The sequence below is a fragment of the Callorhinus ursinus genome, unplaced genomic scaffold (assembly GCF_003265705.2).
Source record: "Callorhinus ursinus isolate GAN/ISIS: 27379988/994484 unplaced genomic scaffold, GSC_fseal_2.0 scaffold19, whole genome shotgun sequence".
In the NCBI taxonomy this organism is placed as follows: domain Eukaryota; kingdom Metazoa; phylum Chordata; class Mammalia; order Carnivora; family Otariidae; genus Callorhinus; species Callorhinus ursinus.
Genome location: NW_027397081.1, coordinates 26,514,268 through 26,533,306, shown reverse-complemented (window position 1 = coordinate 26,533,306; position 19,039 = coordinate 26,514,268).

The following is a 19,039-nucleotide window of genomic DNA, read 5'->3' as shown; positions in this document are numbered from 1 at the left end:
AAAGGTTCACAGAGAAGCTGTCCTGACACCATTAAGCTACTAAACCTACTCTTTCAGATATTTATTTCCAATTCTACATGACCCTTCCCCAATTATTTATGAGACAATCAAATATGTTTGTGAGGTCTAGATAGCTCCTGTGTTTTGGTGTTCAAGGGTCTACTGCTGGTTACAGGACCTCATGGCCCAGTGAAGCCAGAAAGCCCTTGAAGATCCAAAACCATGTGGTGGTTTGTAGTGGGGCAAAGGAGAATATCTATTTCCTTATTATGTTTCATGTTAAGTATAAAATAGTGATTGAGACATTTTTCTGAAATCCTTGTTTTCAAATAAACAGCAATTACAGGGAAGACAGTGTCCAGCTGAGAACAAACTTACTGAATTCTGGAAGCTGAGATTTTAACAGAAGCACATAAGTGAAGGAAGTTTTAGTTTACTCCTCTCAGTCCATGATAGATCAACTGATTGAATATAATCAATAACGATATCAACATCCTAAATAACAAAGAATAAGGTATCTCTAGGTGATATTTATTAAACTTTTTATTCTGAAAAGACATGCTTTATTTTTAAAGTGTCCATGGAACAGTCATACAGATTGGTTCTGAGTCCTAGGTTGTAAGAGGGCTTTAAATAAAAATTAACTGTACAGTTTCACTAAAACTTCTATAGCTACTCTATCCAAAATGGCAGCCACCAGACAGAGGCAGTTATTTAAATTGAAACGAGTTAAAATTAAATTTAAATTTGAATTCCTCAGTCATACTAGCCATATATAGCTATTGGACAGCACAAATATAGAACCATTTCATCACTGCAGAAAGTTCCCTTGAACAGTGTTGCTTTAGGTATGGAGACACAGCTGTATGGCTGGGACATCCCTCAGTATGTAACATATATAACTGATTTGATTTCCACTAGAAAGTAAGCTCCATGAAAGAAGATATTTTTATCAAAGTTATATACTGCTGTATCTCTAATGTCAGGACAGTTGCTTATGTATACCCAGTGATCAACAAATAATTGCTTGGTGAATTCAGAGTTCTCAATTAAGTTAGGTATAATATGCAAAATGTTTTATTCTCAAAATTTCTTGTACTTTTCTTGGCCTTGAACACTCAATCTGCCTAGAGCACATGTCTCATTTTCTTTCCATTCTATTCCTGTTTAAATTTTAGTCCAGTGTAATGACTTCTATATTCTCATTAAAATGGAAAAGCTCAGTCTTTTCCCTCTGGTAGAGTTCTTCCCTATTGTGTTTCTCTCCTTTGTGTCTCCTTTCCTATTCACATGCAACAGTTCACTTCTGACACTTCTGGTCACCAAATATGTGGAGGTTTGTCCCCCACAACTAGCAATTCTTTGCAACACCAGCAATTCAAGTCAATTTTGACACTAGCTACCTGGAAACACTATCAGATCCCACAGGTTAAGAGCTCAGTCCCACAACACTGTCCCCACCCCCCACATACACACTTCAGATGTCAGCCACACATCCAGATTATCAACCATACTTCTGACCAACTGGCTATAGATTGGAGGATCCAAACACTCCTCCTTGAGTTCGATTAATTTGCTAGAGTGACTCACAGAACTCAGGGAAATGCTTACTTACATTTTATCAGTTCTTTAAAAGATACAATCCAAGATACAGATAAACAGCGAGATGAAAAGAAAGATGAAAGACCCAGGAGGGTCCCAAGTATGGGGAGCTTCTGTCCCTGTGGAGGTGGGTTCTGTCGCCCTCCCAGTGCATGGATATGATCACCAACCTGGAAGCTCTCCAAACACCATACTTTTGAGATTCTAAAGAGGCTTCATCACTCAGGCATGATCAATTATTAACTCCATTTCTAGTCTCTCTACCTCTCTGGAGTGGGAGTGGGGCAGAGCTGAAAATTCCAAGCTTCTAATCATGGCTTGGTCTTTCTGGTGACCAGCCCCCATCCAGGTGACATCCAGCACCCACTCAGAGTCACCTCATTAGAACACAAGATGCTCCTAGTGCTCTTATCACTCAGGAATTTACAAGGTTTTTAGGAGCCTTGTGTCAGGAATAGGGTCAAAGACAAATTTTGGAACAAGCAATGTTCCTAGTATCCTTATCACTTAAGAAATTATTGGTGGCTCAGTTGGTTGGGCGACTGCCTTCGGCTCAGGTCATGATCCTGGAGTCCCTGGGTCGAGTCCCGCATCGGGCTTCCTGCTCGGCGGGGGGTCTGCTTCTCCTTCTGATCCTCCCCCACCTCATGTGCTTTCTCTCTCTCTCATTCTTTCTCTCTCAAATAAATAAAATCTTTAAAAAAAAAGAAATTATGAGGATTTCAGGAGCTTTGTGCCAGGAATGGGGGACAGGAATCAATACATGTATTTTCTATTATCCCATACTCATTCATTTACTAAAATCTCAGTCTCATTCAGAAAAATATTCTGTCAAATTCAAATATTATCTTTATAGTTGCCATGGAGTTTTTCTCCAGTCTCGAGGTAGGACACTCTCTCTTGCCCTCCTCCCCCCTCCCTCCCCCTCTCCCTCCTTTCCTCCTTCTGTCTCTCCCTTCCTCCCTCCCTCTCTCTCCTCCTCTCTCTCTCCCTCCCTCTCTCTCTCTCTCTCTTTCTCTTTCTCCCTCCCTACCCATTACTGTTGGTTCTCCAGTCCTCACCTTCCCATCAGTAGGCAAACTTAGGGTGCTTCACTCTCATCTGTCTTGCTCAGGAGAAGAGGTAGCAGCAGGGGGAGAGAGAGGAGATTTTGACTATGTAACTGTCAGTCCACTCAGTAGGCAGGACTCCTCCAGTCTTGGTCTGCTTCTCCTACTACCTTTATTATCAACGTGATCTTATTGTATGAGGTTGTACTGTTTTCCTGGGGCCTCACCTAGGCCCCTTCCATCCTGGAGGAGATTCTTCCTCCTCCTCCTCAGCTCTGCCAGAGAAACAATCACTGATGTCACTCTGGCTTTTCTTAATAACTGTTTATTTCTGTTTCATATTTCCAATATCTTTATTTCTTTGAAAATACTTTTTATACTTATCATAAATTCTTGTTTGTTCTACTCCACCAATTATTCCTCTTAGAATAGGTACCATATTGTGCATTTCCTTTTTTAATCCTTATGTAACTCAGATGCTTGATTATTTTTGTGAACTCATATTCCTTTGACAGTGTAAGCTTCTTTGGATGCTCAGAACAAGATAGTGGACTTGGATATATAATTTGATATTGTTGACATATATATGATATGTAAAACCATGGAAATGGATGAGATCACCTAGGGAGAAAGTCTATAGAGTGAGACAAGATAAGGATTATGCTAGAGCTTACAAGAATTCTAATATTTAAAGGTTAGGGAAAGGAGAGGAATCAGCAAAGACTACTGAGAGCCAGCGGGGTAAAAAGGAACACAGAGAAGGTATAGTATTATAGACCCAAGAATGTTTCAGTAAGGAGGGCATGGATATTTGTGTCAAATTCTTGTCAAATCTTTTTCAAGCAAGACAAAAAATGAAAAGCCTGACTTTGCAAACAAAAAGCAATGGTTTTACTCAATCCTTTGGATCTCATGAAGTCTGTGGAGACATTCTTGTTACTATTAGCTGGCACAGATATGGACATGAAACAGCAAGAGTTTATGCTTTCCACCTTGCCACCACAAAATAAATTCACTTATTCCATAGCCACCTCAGTTATCACCCTACTTCAGGAGGGACCGCCAGGCAGTCTACAAAGATTCAAATACCTTCCATGGCCTTCTACTCACAAAGGAAAGTAGGAAACTTTGTGCAGAACTCAGGAAAGGTTTCATTGCCTTATTGGCAGTCTAGCCCTCAGAAACAGGGAAACAGCCTCCTCCCAGGAAATGAGTTATGTCCCCAGCCACCATCTTACTGTCGGTCAGGCAGAATGTGGGAACCAGACAGAACAAACAAAGCAATCCAGGGCTGTGTCCTGCCAGGTTTTTAGGGTACTCTCCATATTCAATTTTTGATTTAAGTTATAGATAGACAGGTGATGGACGGATGGATGGATTGATGGATAGATAGAGAGAGAGAGAGAGAGAGAGAGATGATAGATAGATATAGATAGATATCTGTCTATATTTAAGAAAAGACCATGATATTACTCAGCCATCAGAAAGAATGAATACCTACCTTTTGCACTGACATGGATAGAACCGGAGGGGATTAGGCTGAGTGAAATAAGTCAAGCAGAGAAAGACAATTATCATATAGTCTCACTCATATGTAGAACATAAGGAATAGCTTGGAGGACCACAGGGGAGGGAGGGAAAACTGAATGGGAAGAAATCAGAGAGGGAGACAAACCACGAGAGCTCTGGACTCCAGGAAACAAACTGAGGGTTACAGAGGGGAAGGGGGTGGGGGATGGGGTAACTGGGTGATGGGTATTAAGGAGGGCATGTGTTGTGATGAGCACTGGGTGTTATATGCAACTAATGAATCATTGAACACTACATCAGAAACGAATGATACACTACATCAGAAACGAATGATGTACTATATATTGGCTAACTGAACATAATAATTAAAAATTAAAAATTAAAAAAAGAAAAGACCATATACATACAAATATATTTTATGCCAGTTTTTAATGCATAGGAGACAAATAAATGCATTAACTTGCAGAATGATACTAGTTGGGTTTTGTACAGACCTCAGTGGAAAATGTTCCCACCATCTCAAACTACAAGGGGAACTATTTAAAAGTATGTATATCATTTGAACTACCTATCTTTGTGTTTCAGGGATTTGTTGATAGAAGAGTGAATAGGTTCCTGGGGCAAAAACGTAAATACTATGCATAAATGCTGATGTATAGTAATTAAAATACCCTTATTGTGCTAATTGAATTTTGTTAAGTATTGTTCAATTTTAAAATAGAAAATGACTTATAATAACAAAATACAACTTTTGGTTTTTTTTCTTTTCCATTGGGGTCCTTTTCTTACCTTTTATTTGTTATTGTTTTACATTTTTACTGAAATGAAACAATCATACAGGGAAGATCATAATTTTACGCTTGATAAAATGTCATAAAAAGAACACATTCATGTAACCATCCTTAGAACAAAAATAGAACGTTAGCAACATTTCAGAAGCCCTTCATCCCATTCTTAATCACTTGTCCCTTTCTCCTCCCCAAAGATAAATACTATTTCTGACTTCTAACCCAACACCATAAATTCATAGTGCCTATTTTTAAACTTTATATAAATGAAATAATACAGAATGGAACATTTTGAGACTGAATTCTTTTGCTAACATTGTATTTATAAGATTTCTATGTTTTGTTATCTATAATAATAGTTTATTCATTTTCAGAGATATTTAGAATTTTAGTACATGAATATACCAAATTTATCTATTTCACACTTCATGGACATTTTGGCTTTGTCTATTTTTTTATTTTTATAAGGGCAATTTTGATCATTCTTTAGATGTATCATAATACCTAAGAAATTTGTGGTTATAAGATGTACATATATTTAACTTGAGTGGATAATGACAAATAATTTTTCAAAGTATTTGTATAGGCTACCCAAAGCCATCTATAGATTCAGTGTAATCTGTACCAAAATTGCAATGGCATTTTTCACAGAAATAGAAAAAAAAATCCTAAAATTCATGTGAAACCACAGAAGACTCTTAATAGCCAAAACAATCTTAAGGAAAACAAAAAACAAAGCTGGAGGCATCACACTTCCTAATTTCTAACTTTATTACACAGCTATAATAAAAATGTGGTACTGGCATAAAAACATACACATAGACCAATGGAACAGAATCAAGAGCTCAGAAATAAATCCACACATATACAATCAATTAAGCTTAGACAAGAGAGCCAAGAATACTCAATGGGGAAAGGATAGTCTCTTTCAGAAATGGTGCTGAGAAAACTGGATATTCGTATGCAAAAGAATGATATTGGACCTCTCTTTTACACCACTCACAAAAATTACCTTGAAATGGATTAAAGACTTAAATATAAGGCCTGAAACCATATAACTCTTAGAAGAAAACAGGAAAAATCTCCTTGGGATTGGAATTCACAAGTTTTTGGATATGATACCAAAAGCACAAGCAAGCAACAAAAGCAAAAATAAACAAGTGGGACAACATCAAACTAAAAAGCTTCTGCACAACAAAAGAAACAATCAATAAAATAAAGAGGCAACCTACAGAATGGGAGAAAAATATTTGCAAACTATATATCTGATCAGGGTTAATATTCAAAATATGTAAGAAACTCATAAGACTCGATAGCAAAAAAAAGAAAAAAATCTGGTTTTAAAATGGGCAGAGGACCTGAATAGAATTTTTTTTTCCAAAGAAGACATACAAATGGCCCACACATACATGAAAAGATTCTCAACATCACTAATCATCAGGGAAATGCAAAACCACAGTAAGATATCACCTCACCTATTAGAATGGCTATTATCCAAAAACAAAATAATACATGCTGTTGAGGGTGTGGAGAAAAGGAAACACTTGTGCATTGCTGGTGGGAATGTAAATTGGTGCAGCCACTATGGAAAACACCACGCAAGTTCCTCAGAAAAGTAAAGGAGTTACCATATGATCCAGCAATAGTTCTTCTGTGTATATATCTAGTTCTTTTTCTTTTTAAAGATTTTTTATTTATTTGACAGAGTGAGAGAGACAGTGAGAGAGGGAACACAAGCAGGGGGAGTGGGAGAGGGAGAAGCAGATTCCACGCTGAGCAGGGAGCCCGATGCGGGACTCGATTCCAGAAGCCTGGGATCACGACCGGAGCCAAAGGCAGACGCTTAACAACTGAGCCACCCAGGTGCCCCCTGTGTATATATCTAAAGAAAATAAAATCACTATCTCAAACAGATATCTGTACCCCCGTGTTTATCACATTCACAACAGCTATGACATGAGAACAGCCTAAGTGTCCACTAATGGGTGAATGGATAAAGAAAATATGATATATATACATACATATAAAATCATACACACATCATTATGATTTTTATTTGCATTTCTCTGATAACTAATGCGTTGAAGCTTCTTTTCATATGTTTTAGTGACCACTTGTTAAGTACCTGGTGAAGACCATTGCCCATTTTTCGACTGGACATCTGGCTCCTTCTTATTGATGTCTAAGTGTTTTATAGAGACAGAGATATAGATTCTAGATATGAGTTCTTGGTCGGTTACTGTATATTTCACATATCTTCTACTCAATGGCTTACCTTTTCACTCTCTTGTTGGTGTATTTTGATGGCCAGAAGTCCCTAATTTTACTGTAGTCCAACTTACCAAATATTTCCTCTAAAATAAATGGTTTTTGTGCCCTTTAAAAAAGATTTTGCCTATCCCAAGGATAAGGATAATTCTATGTTATCCTCTCAAAGCCTATTACATTACCTTTTACATTTATATCTAAAATTCACCTAGAATCAATTTTTGTATGTGGTGTGAGATAGACTTTCATTTTAGTGTTTTCTTGGGGGAGGGGCATGGGGAGGGAATAAAAATATTCCCACTCTTACAAGAGTTTGAAAATCATGTGGCTATAATATATATCATCATTTAATGGGTGCAAAAATGAAATCCAAAAAGATGAAGTGATTTTTCTAGAATCATATATCTATGACTAGACCCTGGTAGCTATTGACCCAGCTTCTAATTTTAAATCTCTTCTCCCTCCTCTTTTCTCTTTTTTGTCTTCTTCAAGGGCTGGTGTCCTAATATTCTTTCTACTACTTCTCCACTTAAAAATATTCTGTAAGATATCAATGGTCACAGCTTAGTGTTATCTTTCCCATTAAATATCTATATTTCATACAATCATTAAGTAAAAACTGGTGATATTCTAAGGTAGACTTTTAAGAGGCCATTGTTATATGTGGAAGAATTAGGCAGGAGTGACAAGATGTTGAAAGGCCTTTCCTTGTTGATAAAGGTTCAAAGTTTAGGGTAAAGGTAATAGAGGCCCGCACATTCTAGAGGGGTGTTATACACAAACAGTAGGACTTGCTAAAAAGTGGCCATACTGGCCCTATGACCATCTCCCTCAAAAGCCTATAGAGCATAAAGCTAGATATTCATTGAAGGAGGGGATTCTTCGAAGAGAATTCATAGAAGTAGAGAAATTTATGTCATTTTTCCTCTTTCCTTACAGCTAATAATTATTGATCTAGTAATTAGTGAGCACTCACTATGTATTAGAAACTACACTAAGTTACATAAAAATTTATTTCATTTAATTATCACAATATTCCTGTGAGGTGAACACCTGTGCCTGCCTGACCCTGAGAGTGAGTACCTCTGTAAATTTTGTGTCATAGGTGGGTGCCTTTCTTACTTCACCCTGGCCCTGACCTTGGCTAGAGAAACATGAATACTATGAACAAAAACAAAATCCCAACTTCCACATTTTCTCAGATTCTACATACAATTTAGGTTCTACCAACTGGATCACTTGAATGATACTTAGAAGATGGAAGTGAGCAGAAGTCATCTTTCTGTTGCTGTTCGTGCTGACAGTTGAAGGCTTGAACATATGAGAATCAAGATGCAGTAATGGCAGCCAAACGTGGCATTCATGGGTGTCAAGAGGTATTTGTGACAAAGGCAGTAGCTTTCTGATCCCTGGATTGCAGCTCTAGTATTGTGTCCTTGAGCTCAATGATTTCAACCCTTGACTCTATTGCTGCAGCAATTCCAATTATTTTGAAGCACCCAATTTTCCATATTAAGTAGTCTCTTTCTGCTTAGGATACCCAGAGCAGTTTCTGTTTTATGCATTGAACTCTGACAGCAACAATGGATTTAAAAATGGCACTGGTACTTGATTTTTTTGCTTTGTCCTAATAGACACATCAAATCCCGTATCTAGGTAGAGTCAAGCCTTTCCCATCTGGAACTCACTCTGTTACCATGAGCCAAGATAGCTATGGAGTGAGGGGCCAGGTGCTACCCACACCCAGGCAGCAAGAGCTGGCTTGTGCTTAGCTTTTCATTAAAAGCAGGGGTGGGAGGGATGGGCGGGGCTGGGTGATAGACACTGGTGAGGGTATGTGCTGTGCTGAGTGCTGTGAATTGTGTAAGACTGTTGAATCACAGACCTGTACCTCTGAAACAAATAATACATTATATGTTAAAAAGAAGAAGAAGAAGGTAGGAAGGGAAAAATGAAGTGGGGGAAATCTCAGGGGGAGAGGAACCATGAGAGACTATGGACTCTGAGAAACAAACGGAGGGTTCTAGAGGGGAGGGGGTGGGGGGATGGGTTAGCTTGATGATGGGTATTAAAGAGGGCACGTACTGAATGGAGCCCTGGGTGTTATACGCAAACAATGAATCATGGAACACTACATCAAAAACTAATGATGTAATGTATGGTGATTAACATAACATAATAAAATTAAATTTAAAAAAAAAAGCAGCTCTGGGGAAAGATGCCATCCTCTTGCTCTAAGATCACCCTGGAAACTATTCATTTTGCAATCATCACCAGTGTTACACATGCTTTCCCAAAGTACTTCCCAAACTACTGATCTTCAGGTTTATTTCTTGGTCATATCCCTGATCCTCCCAGGGTCAGCTCTCAATGCTTCCTGCTGAGCATCCTACTCTGTACTTGACCCTGACTGTCCCACATAACTCTACTTCCTGAGCATTCATTCATTGCTTCTATAACACCCAACTTTGCATTTTCTAGCCTTTATCCTGCCAACCTTCATGTTGAGGCAGAATACTTCCTATTGCTATTTTTGATCTGAAAAGAAAAATCACTAGAAATGTGTAATAAGTAACAAAGCAGTGATGTTTTTGGCAGGACTTTGGCCTTCTCTCAGCAGGATAATTTTTGCCCTGCAAGGCAGTTTAATCATAACCTTAATGATGTCTACTCACTGCTTAATATGGTGCTGCTCTTGTCTCCAGAGTGAGGCACATTGTGGGCACGTAGGCACCCTAGGGCTTCTACATGTTTGAGTTGTCAAGCTCAGCTCTTGGAAAGCTGTTAATTTCCTGAGGTAATCTGAGTGTGATTAAGCTAAACTGCCACCAGGTGGACATTGGAGCCTTAGTTAAACCATTTTAATCTCAGTAGCTAGACTCCCTATAGGCATGATAAAATGAAGAGAGAATGTAGTTTGATTTCCACTTAATTTTGTTTAAAAAAATAAACAAAAAGAAAAAAGAGTAGTTTAGCATACTACTTAACCAGAATTAAAATATAGTATAAAGACATCTTATTTATGTGTTTAACCAATATTTATTGAGTATCTACTATATGACAAATATCCCTCTAGAATCAGGAATGGTGCAAAGAATATGAAAAACCAAGTACTTGACTTCATAGAGCTTACATCCTGGGGGGGAAAGGACTATAAAACAAGCAACAAATACAAATACATATTTATCCTATATCACATTATATTATGAAATATAGTGATATATTATGATATAATGATATGTATTATGATATAACGATATAATATATATAGTATATCCCCAAGCACACCCACTCATAAAGACAGTTTAAATCACAATAATAATCACCTAGATATTACTGACCCTCCCCCCCACTCCACCAATCTAGCCATGAAGGGCTACATTCTTCTATAGCATATCTTCTGTTCCCAACCCCAAAGTAACTCTGGAATTTTTTAGGACATATCTTAGATATGGTTATAAATAAGTCTAATCAGTAATTTCAGTCAGTTACCCATGTGGTTCACACCAGCCACAGTTAATGTTTATTCAGAGAACCTATCACCCACCAGGTACTATTGCCTCTGCCACACACATCTGCTTTCATCTTCTCCTATTTATGGTCAAACAAACATTTATTAAACACTTACTTTGATCCGGCAGGTAATAAGACAGTATGTCTTTATCCTCATAGAGCTTATAAATTTGCAGTGAAGAAAGACAAGGAAAAGAAATATAATTGTGAATGAGTGTGGCTAACAGAGAAGTATGAAGTACTATGGAATCACTTAGAAAAACAAGTTTAAAAAAGTGCTCATAGGACAGGCTTTTGAACAAGCCATGTGTAGACTGATACTTAGAGGACTAATGGGAGTTAACTAGGTGAACAATATATGAAATAATGTTCTCCATAGAGGAAACATCATGCTCTGTAATCCTGAGACTTGAAGGCACATTCCAGGTAGAATTGTCTCCTACCCTGCACTTCTACCAATGTCCCAGGGCACTCAAAACACAGACATTGGGCCAAGAAGAGGTAACAGGGAATAGAAATACCTCCCACCTAAAACAACAAAAGTCAAGACAAATATATATAGTAATGGTCCTGAAGATACTAGACATTAGGCATCAAGAGACAATGATTGCTGAGTAATGAGAAATCAACAGTTAGCCCTATTATTGTCCCAGGCTACTTCCTGAAGAGAGTTTCAGGAGCGGAATCCCAGCACAACCTATCACCCTCCTTGAACTAAGGAGATGGAGAGCTGGGAGCCCAGAGAGGTAAAGGCATTTAGAATTCAGCATGACAGCGTACCAGTAAGGAAAGAGTTGCACAGAAAGAGAACCTCAAAGATCTGCAAATAATTTCTCTATTCAATTGAATATGGTCACTACATACATATGAGGAAGCTATGTAAGATCAGAAAATAAGCAACCAAAATGATTATAAAGAACAGAACATGATACTCCCATTAAGCTGGGGAAAATGCTTGTTCTTGCCAGCAATAAGGGCAAATTTCATAATTAACAGTGCATTGAGTAGAGTAGTCAGAATGGTTTTTCCTAAATGGTAGTAAAAGAAATCAGCCTTGGATTGTGTTTTTGGTCCTGCTTAACAGAGATTAAAAGGATCTGAGAAGGCCAAATTGCTTCCAAGTATCTTAAAAATATCCCAGAACAAAACAAAAGCATGAAACAAGGTAAAAATCACAACATCTGGAATCTAGTAAAAAATTACTAGGCATGCAAAGAAGGAGAAAAATACAATCCTAATGAGAAAATTAATAAATCAAAACTGACCCAGAAATAAAAAAGATAATTGGATTAGTAGTCAAGAACATTAAAACCATTGTTTTAACTCTGTTCCATATGAGAAACTAGATTTAAAAAATTAACATGTGATATAGAGACATAAAACATATTTTTAAAAGGTGCAAATTGAACTTTTAGAGATAAAAAACACAATGTTTGAGATTGAAAAGTCACAAGATGGAACAGATAGCAAATTAGACATTGCATAAAGTATTAATGAACTTGAATATACTGCAATAAAACTATCCCAAATGAAAACAGAGAAAGAAAAGGCTGGGGGAAAAGAACGTCACTGGACTTTGGGAAATTTTCAAGTAGTCCATTATGTAAATGTGGGGTTACCAAGGTAATAAGAGATGGAAGGGAAAGGAAAAAACTTTGAAAAAAATAGTGACTAAAAATTTTTCAAATTTTATGAAAACTATAATCTCACTGATCCAAGAATCTCAACAAATCTTCCATAGTTAAGAGTCTATTTCTTGGTCTGCCTCTCTCTCTCTCACTCTCTCTCTTTCCCCCCACCTTCACTCATTTGTTTTGTTTCTTAAATTCCACATATGAGTGAAATCATATGGTATTTGTCTTTCTCTGACTGACTTATTTCACTTAGCATAATACACTCCAGGATCACACATGTCATTGCAAAAGGCAAGATTTTATGGCTGGATAATATTCCATTGTATATATATATATACCAGATCTTCTTTATCCATTCATCAGTTGTTGGACACTTGAGCCTTTTCCATAATTTGGCTATTGTAGATAATGCTACTGTAAACATCGGGGTGCATATAAACCTTTGAATTAGTATTTTTGTATTCTTTGGCTCTTAATGTAAAGAACAAACTGATGGTTACCAGAGTGGAAGTGGGTGGGGGAATGGGCTACATAGGTAATGGGGATTAAGGAGTATCCTTGTGACGAGCACTGGATGTTATATGGAAGTGCTGAATAACTATATTGTACACCTGAAACTAATATTACACTGTATGTTAACTAACTGGAATTTAAATTAAAACTTTAAAAGAATAAAAATAGAACTACCCTATGATCCAGCAATTGCACTACTGGGTATTTACCCAAAGAATATGAAAGTATTCATTCAAAGGAATTAATGCACCTTTATGTTTATTGCAGCATTATTTACAATAGCCAAATTATGGAAGCTGTCCAGTGTCCATTGATCAAAAAAAAAGAATCTCAACAAATCCAAGCACAAGAAATGTGAGAAAAAAACTACTCCATGCCAAATTTCTTAAAACCAATGATAAATAGAGAATCTAGTAGTCATGGAAATAATACATCTTATATACAGAAGAACATACGTGATAAGAATGGCAACAGATTATTCATTAAAAACAACTGAAGCCAGAAGTACTTTAGAGTACTGAAAGAGAAAAACTACATTTTTTTACCCAGTGAAATATGTTTTAGGGAGGAATGTGAAATAAAAACTATTTCAGACATTTTAAAAAGCTGAAAGAATTAATTACCAAAAGACCTGTTCTGTAAGAAAAGTTGAAGAAGTTGTTTCAAACAAAAAAGTAAAAAAAAAAAAAATCAAGATAATAATTTCAATCTATACAAAAAACATCAAAAATGTAAACTCTGTAATTTATGTTAAGATAATTTTTCCATTATTTTAATATCTTTAGGGGCACTGGGTGGCTCAGTCAGTTAAAAGGCTGCCTTTGGTTCAGGTCATGATCGCAGGGTCCTGGGATCAAGCCCTAATTCTGGCTCCCTATACATCAAGGAGTCTGCTTCTCCCTCTCCTTCTGCCCCTCCCACCCCTGCTCTTGCTTTCTCTCTCTTTCTCAAATAAATAAATAAAATCTTTAAAAATAAATAAATAAATAAATCTTTAAGAGATAGTTTATTTTTAAAATAAAAATAATATATTGCGGGTTTTATAACACATATAAAAGTAAGTAGAAGTATGTAAAAAATAGTCAAGAGGAGAGAAATGGAAATATAGTGTTGTAAGATTCTTATATTATGCATATAACAATATGTTATACCTGGAAAGTAGACTTTGACAAGTTAAAGGTCCACGAAAATAAAATAACACAAAAACGATATATAGCTAATAAGTATTAAAAATGTATTATATCATAACACATACATATATTACAATAAGTCAAAATGTGTGAGATGCAGCTAATATAGTAGTACAAGGGAAATCTGTAGCACTAAATATCCATCTCAGAAAAAAGTTCCTAAGTCAGTGACTTCAGCTTCCACATTAAGAAAAAGAAGAGCAAAGATACCCAATAAAGATTAGAATGAAAATCAGTGAAGTGGAATACAAAAATGTAGTAGAGAAAATCAATGAAATCAAAAGCTTATTTATTGAAAAGATCAGTCAGATTCCATGTCTATTAAAATTATTATAAGGCAATATTATGAATGATTTTATGTAAATAAATTCAACAACCTAGACAAAACAAATTCATTTTAAGACACAAATGACCAAAGCTCGCTCAAGAAAAAATTAGATAACCAGAATAGCCCTATATCTATTAAGGGATTCAATGTATAGTTGTAAACCTTCCCACAAACCTTCCCACTGCAAGCCCAGGTGACTTTACCGGAAAATTCTATCAAACATTTAAGGAAGAAATAATATGAATCGTACATGAACTCTTCCAGAAAATTGGAGAGGAAAGGACACTTCCTACCTCATTCTGAGTCACATTGTTCTGATACTAAACAAAGGCATTAGAAGAAAATAAACCTAGCAATCAATGTTCTTCATGAATTCTTATTTTCAAGTTTTTATTCAAATTCCAGTTAGTTAACATATGGTTGTAACATTAGTTTCAGGTGTGCAATACCGTGATTCCCATGCAACACCCAGGGCTCATCACCCTCATGAATTCTTAAGAAAATTTTAATAGGCTTTTAATATTTCAGCCAATTGAATCCAATATTCTATAAAAAGAATAATAAATCATGACCCCATGTGAAGTTTATCTAAAGAATGCAAGTTGGTTTAACATTTGAATATCAATTAATTTAATTCATTATATTAACTAGACTTAAAAAAAGTTATCCTAATAGAGATTAAAAAAAAAAACCTTAAATACAACATTCATTTCAGGTAAAAACTTTCAACATCCTAGGGATAGTCAGGAACTTCCTCAACCTGATAAAGAGCATCCACATGAAACTAAAGCCAATATCAAGTTTAATGGTGAAAGACTGAATGGTTTTGTGTTTTTCTTTTCCCTAAGATCAGGAACAAGACAAGGATGTTCACTGTTACCACTTATATTCAACATTGACTGGAAGTTCCAGAAAATACGATGAAGCAAGAGAAAGAAAAAAAATCACCCAGGTTCAAAATGGAAGAAGTAAAATTGTCTTTTTATATGTCTTTATATTATTGTCTATGTAGATAGAACCTACGATAAAGCTACTGGAACTAGCAAAAGCAAAAATTGAATTTATCAATGTGGTGAGATGCAAGGTTAATATACAAAAATCAGTTGTATATATACTATATGCTAGCAAAAGAAATCAGAAGTTGAAATTATAAAAGATTCCATTTATAATAGCATTAAAAATAAGAAATACTTATGGATAAATATGACAGAAGATGTGCAAGACCCAAACACTGAAAACTACAAAACATTGCTGGGAGACATTAAAGAAAACCTAAACAAATGGACAGATATGCTACGATCATGAATTGGAAGACTAAATGTTGTTAAGATGTCAGTTCTCTCCAAATCGATATTTAATGCAGTCTCAGTCAAAGTCACATTAGTTTGAAGATATTGACAGGCTGATTCTAAAATTCGTATGAAAAGGCAAAGGTCCTTGAATAGCAAAAACAACTCTGAACAGTAAGCAAGAGAGTATAGTGCTGGCATCAAGAAATACAAACAGACCAATGGAACAGAATTGAGTGTCCAGAAATCAATCCATACATATCTTGCCAATCAATTCTCTACAAAGGTGGAAAGGCAAATTAGTAGAAAAACGATTGTCTTTTCAACAGATTTGCTGAAACAATTGGATAGCCATATGGGGAGCGGGAGGTTAATATAAACTTTAATCCATATCCCATACCACATAAAAAATTAAAAAACAATGGATTATGCACCTAAATATAAAACTAAAATTATAAAACTTCTAGAAGAAAATCTTTGTGACCCTGGTTTGGACAAAATTTCTTAGATATAACACCAAAGACTATACCAAAAACAAAAACAAAAAATAAATTGGACACTTCATCAAAATTAAGAACTTTTGCTCTCTCTAAAAGATTCTTTTAAGAGAATGAAAGACTGGGAGAAAATATTTGCAAATCACATTTCTGATAAAGAATGTGTGTTCAAAGTACATAAAAATTCATAAAATTCAACAACAAATAAGGTAAAAATAAACAAACACCCCAATTAAAAATGAACAAAAGATTTAAAAATACTTCACTAAAGATAATAAGTGGATAGCAAATAAATACAGGAAAGGATGTTCACAGGATTAGGGAAATGCAAATTTTAACCATGAAATAGCACCACATAGATATTAGAATGTCTAAAATTAAAATGGCTGACCATACCAAGAGTTAATAAAGATACAAAGAAAACGGAACACTCATATAGTGCTGATGAGAATATTAAAAAGGCACAACCATTTGAGAAAACAATTTGGCAATTTCTTAAAAACGTCATATAACCGACATTCCACTTCTAGTTATATATCCAAAAGATACAAAAGCTTGTGTTCATCCAAAGATTTATATGCAGATGTTTGTATCAGCTTCATTTGTGATAACCCAAATCAACAAACAACCCATGTACCCATCAACAAGTGAATGGATAAACAAATTATAGTATATCCATACAGTAGAATATTATTCAGAAATAGAAAAAAAAGTACTTTAGATACATAATACATTCAACAATGTAGATGAACTCAGAATACTTATGCTGAATGCAAAGTCCAGAAAAGAAGAATAAATACTCTATTATTCTATTTCCAGAAATTTCTAGAAAATGCAAACTCATCTATAATTACAGGGAATAGATTAGTGGTTGCCTGAGGATAGGATGTTTAGGAAATTTATGAGGGAGGGATTAAAATGGAGCATAAGGTAAGTCTTGGAGTGATGGATATGTTTATTTTCTTTATGGTAGTGATACTTTAATGGGTATATACACACATACATATACATCATATATAATATATATAATTTTTTCAAATTGAAATGTACAGCTTATTATATGTCAGTTACATCCTAATGAAACCATTAAAAAAATACTGCAAAATGGTCCAAGGCTACGTGGCAAGAGAGCCTCTACTCCATTTTATTTATCTATTATCTAAAGATTTTATTTATTTGAGAGAGAGAGAGTGCATGTGCACATGTGAGGTGGGGAAGGGAGGGGCAGAGGGAGGAGAGGGAGAGGGAGTAGCATGTGGGACTCCATTCCAGGACCCTGGGATCGACCTGAGTCAAAGGCGGCCACTTAACTGACTGAGCCACCCAGGCGCCTCTCTACTCCCATTTTAGAGTAGATTTGGTCATAGTGATACCAAAGCCATGCCACTAGTGCTTCCAAGTCATAAAGAATTTTAAGTGAAATAGCTTTCTGTTTTTACTTCTGCACACTCACTTCTCTTCCAAGGACCCAGTGCAGGAATTGGGGGCAGAGAGAGTGTGCCTTGTGCTTCCTAAACATCCAAGTGGCAGTCACTACCTTGTACTCAGAATTATTCTCCTTTCATACCCTGAGACTACCTTTTACAATAGGTCAAGTTTATAGGCCAGACTCCCTTTCCCTAAGGATGAGCACCCTCCTGGCAATCCCTGGAGTTTCTCATTTCAAGCTACATCTGATAGATTCTTTACTAGTTTGCCAAACATCAAATGACTTGTCTGAACTCAGGATATCCTAAGACTTCTATCATACATATTTAAAGGGAAATGCAATTAAAGCAAAAAATTTTAAAAAATAGAAATAATTACCCACTTAATTTATCAATCATTGCTTAATCTACCCCTGCGGATTTGAGTTGAATAATTTGTTCAGCTCAGCTAAATTTGTATACCTCTGTGAAAGCCCCTCTGTGGAGAGATGCACAAGTTTTCATCTTCAGCATTTTCATCAGTTTTGTCTCAGCCGTCTTTCTTCTACAGAACCTTTGATTGTCCTGACAAGAGTGTACAATTTTAAAAGGCTTTGTTAAGGATCCTTGCCTAAGTGCTCTGAGACTTTGGTTATGGAAGGCTGGGATGAAATCCTGACAAACAATGAGGTTGGCCTTTTAGGTGTAAAAGGGAGAGAGCAAGAGGAGAGGCCACAGTGAGCATTGTTTTCAAACACTTCTCTCTTCTCCCAACATCCTAATAAAATGAATAAAAAAAAAATGTATTCACTTCCATGGGAAATCTCACCTTGCTTCAAGAACACCAAAGTTTACGTAGCAAGCAAATTACAGGGATTCATTGTTCTAGTTAACCATTTGCTAATTCTCCAGTTCCAGCTAAGCAGGAAAGGAAATATAGACTCTTAATCATGGGCTATAAATCTTTCATATAATCTTAAAGTTTGCCATTAGTCTTTTTATTTTAAAATTCTTATTACATACAGATATCAGTAATATCAATCACATACCAACAAGAACCTTAACCTTTTATAGAATTGAATGTGCTACTCATTACAGAAAATATCTTGGGTCCACTAAAATTCTGTTTAAATCTGTGTTAATCTTTTATTCTTTTTTTAAAGATTTCATTTATTTATTTGACAGAGAGAGACACAGCGAGGGAAAGAACACAAGCTGGGGGAGTGGGAGAAGGAGAAGCAGGCTTCCTGAGGAGCAGGGAGCCCAATGTAGGGCTCAATCCCAGGACCCTGGGATCATGACCTGAGCCGAAGGCAGACGCTTAACGACTGAGCCACCCACGTGCCCCAATCTTTTATTCTTTTCCATAGTTTTTTCACCCAGAGATCCCATGGGCTTCAATATCTAATATAAATCTACCATGCCATGAAAA